Source organism: Alligator sinensis, unplaced genomic scaffold (assembly GCF_000455745.1).
Source record: "Alligator sinensis unplaced genomic scaffold, ASM45574v1 scaffold1450_1, whole genome shotgun sequence".
Lineage (NCBI taxonomy): Eukaryota > Metazoa > Chordata > Crocodylia > Alligatoridae > Alligator > Alligator sinensis.
In genome coordinates, this window is record NW_005842873.1 from 91,256 (window position 1) to 94,492 (window position 3,237).

General features: G+C 55.0%; 1 long non-coding RNA gene across 1 annotated transcript; it reads right to left on the minus strand.

The window, feature by feature from the left end:
- Positions 1-263: 263 nt before the first annotated feature.
- On the minus strand, positions 264-2,802 carry LOC102380128. Its single transcript, XR_001358933.2, has 2 exons — positions 2,714-2,802; positions 264-738 (listed from the first exon to the last, which is right to left on the minus strand). It is a non-coding gene; the product is annotated as an uncharacterized LOC102380128 (long non-coding RNA).
- Between the last annotated feature and the right edge of the window lie 435 nt (positions 2,803-3,237).

The following is a 3,237-nucleotide window of genomic DNA, read 5'->3' on the forward strand; positions in this document are numbered from 1 at the left end:
CGGGACCTGTCCCCCACTCGTGCCCCCCCTGCCCGCAGAGCCCCCGCTGCTGGGGTGTGCCAGGGCATCCGCCTGGGCGCAGCCGGCACCTGTTGCACGCGGAGAGCACACGCCGCTTTGTGCAGGGGCGGCAGAGGGTCCGCGCTTCAACTCCCTTGTCAGGATTTAGACCGTTCCTGCCTTCGCTCAGAACTCGTAATACCCATTAACACCAGATGTTTGCTCGCATGGAGGGACTGTGCCCGATGACGCAGGGAGCTGAGCGAGTGCAGATGACCTCCTTTACAGTGGGAGCCGTGCGAAGGGGAATGCCACCCCCTGCCAGGTCTCGCCTGGAATTGCCCCCAGGACCTTGCCGCGCGGGAAGGTCGATGGCTTGTCAGAGTCTGCAATGAAGGCAGCTGCGAAGTCATTGAGAGTGACATCGTGCAAGCTGCACGGGGTTTCTGTAAAGACTAATGGTCAAGGAAGTGAAGGTTTACCTCGCACTGAGGCCCAAGTCAGTGGAGCAGGTGTTAGTGCGTGTTTGTTTCTTCTCTGTAGGAAGAGCTTAATGTCTTAATGCAAAAAACTTGTAGTCGAATCAGGAGCAGATGGGTCTTGCTGCAGTCCCTCAGTCAGAATCCTAACAGAAGTATGTAACTTGTCAGCCGGTGCTGGTCGTAACCGAGTTCAGTCAAGTCAACTACTCCTGCACAACATGCTGGAACAACTGCGCATGCACACACGCATGCAGAGCTGGGTTTAGAGTCAAAAAGGCAAAAGAGCTCACTGTCAGAGTGGGAAGATGAGGCAACATATCCTGCTCAGCGAGCAACAAACCAGTAAGGAGATAAACAGTAGCAAGGAATTATCATGTAAATCCCTTGCTGCTGTTTATCAATAGCAGGGAACATGTGTAAATTAACACCATCCTTGCCCGAGTCCTGCCTCACACCTGGAACCTTCACACTTGAAATAAGTTCCCAAAAAGGTGTGTGTGGGGCAGGCGGGGTGGAGAGCTCTTCACTAGGAGGAGAAGAATATTCTGAAGGGATATAACAGGGGCAGAAACTGCTGAACCACATGCAAGGGAAGTGAATGTTTTGAGTAACTCCTCCCCACAATACCCGCAAAGGAAACCACAAGAAAAATTAAGAAACAGATAATCTGTTAAAGGATAAATACCCTTTTTCCTCCTCACACCCTAGACAGATACTTCAGTTATATTCCAGAGAGGACTAGAGGTTGATTTAAATAGCAACACCATCTGCAGTTACACTAGTTAGAGGAAAAGGCAGCTGAAAAGTCTGCAAATATCAATGGTGTAGTTTCTACAGCAATCGTGGTGTGGCCTGTCTCAGTACAAGTAGCATTTTATATTGCTGTTACATTCCATGGTTTATATTACAAGGTATTTGCAAATATGGCCAAGTTACAATTGCAAATTAGGATACACTGCAGAAATACTTCCACAGTGCACGGGTCCCACAGCATGCTTGTGTGGGAGCATGCTCTCATGTGGCACCTTTCAATGCCTAAAGCCATAGTCGAAGGCCACATGCAAGAAGTGGGAACTCCCCGACCAGCGCTCTGCTGGCCACCCACCCCTCTTTGGGCATGCCTGGTTTGGAAATAATCCAGTTGGTAATTAGGCAGGAGGCTGCCCTTGGAGGGCCTCCCTGTCTGAGGGCCAAAATACACACTCCAGCCATCCCTACACATGTCCCAAGCCTTGCAGATTTTGCTCGCAGCTGTGCTAAGGTCGGCCCTGAGGCCAGGCCCAACTCATCACAGTATTGAGCCTTTTTCTGCCCTGGTAAGGGCCACACTCATACCACCTCCCTCTCGCTCTCCGGCTCTCACCCCTTCTCTTTCATCCCACCCTTCCTGGGCCTCACCCCTGCTGCCCCCTCTCTCCCGGGGACCACATGCACCTTGCCCTCACCCCGAGGGTCCTCAGGCTTGCTACTTTTCACTCCCTGGCCAACAAGTGCACAGCCTTTTGGGCATCTCTCACTGCCCTCATCAGCACAAGCTCTGGGCTGCTCACTAAATGCTGTGCTGACTCTGCCCCTGGTCTCTTCCCTGGGCAACTCCCCCAGCTGCTCTCCAGCAAGGGGCTAATGGCTCACCCCCTTCTCCTTGCAGCTCCTCCTCTGTTGCCCTCTAATTGGGCTCGGGCACCCGAGGGCTTCCCTGGGCCTAACCCAGGCCCCCGTGCTAGCAGGGCCTCCACCCAAGCCCCTGCCCACAGGCCCTGAACTCATGCCCCTCACTCACAGGGCTTCACCCCTCCCACTCTCTACTCTGGGGTCAAACACCCCCGGAGGCTCAGATGCTGCTTGTCTGCATGCCTGGCCCAGAGTTCGCCCCTTCTCACCAGGGCCTCGACTGCTCATCTGACGGGGTCTTCCACCCCTTCAGGCTCAGGCGCACCTCGAAGCTTACCTGGCCTTCACCACACCCCTTCGGGGTCATGCACCCCATTGGGCTCAGGTGTCCCCTATGGATGTCCCTGGCCCCACTACTCCCTCTCTGATGTTACCACATAGCCTACTGGGTGGGAGGGGGAGGGTTTAGGCACCCCAACCTACCTTTCACCTGGAAGGTCCTCAAACCTGGCATTTCAATGGCCCTGCCCCACCCGAGGCCAGACCACCAGCTCTCCCAACCCCAGCAGGGTGCAGCTTTAGGCCATGTCCGGGACCACTGAGGCCTCCTCCTTCCCCACCTGTATCTCCACGCTGGTCTTGGAGCAGCAGTTCTTCCAGGCAACGCTACTTCCACGGTGCCTGGCAGCAAGTGCTGCCTCCCGCCGTGGGACTTAAAATGGCCACTCGTTAGGGCTGGGCCGCACCTGCCTGCTGCCTGACCCAGGTCTTAAAGTGGCAGAGCCCTCACACTGCTCTGACACCCCACCCCCATCCAGTGTTTATCGGGAAGGCTTTTCCCTGCTGCTCCCAAACACAAGCTCCCCCAAAGCCTGTGATAGCCCCGAAGTGGCGAGCACCCCACTGGTGCTGCGCCACACCATAGGAAGTGTGGGCTCGTGACTTCAGGTCCTTTGGAAGCTCCCTTGGTGCACGAGACATTCTCCTCTTGGGCTGGTTTAAGATCGGGAGCAATACTGAGGAAGTCAAGGTTATGCTGGTGTGAATGGCAGAGAGAGCAGCTGCTGACAGGGTGAATCATTTTAGACAAGGTTGTGCTTCCACAGGACTCTGCTCACCTCAGAGTGAGTTTAGCCACTCAAAA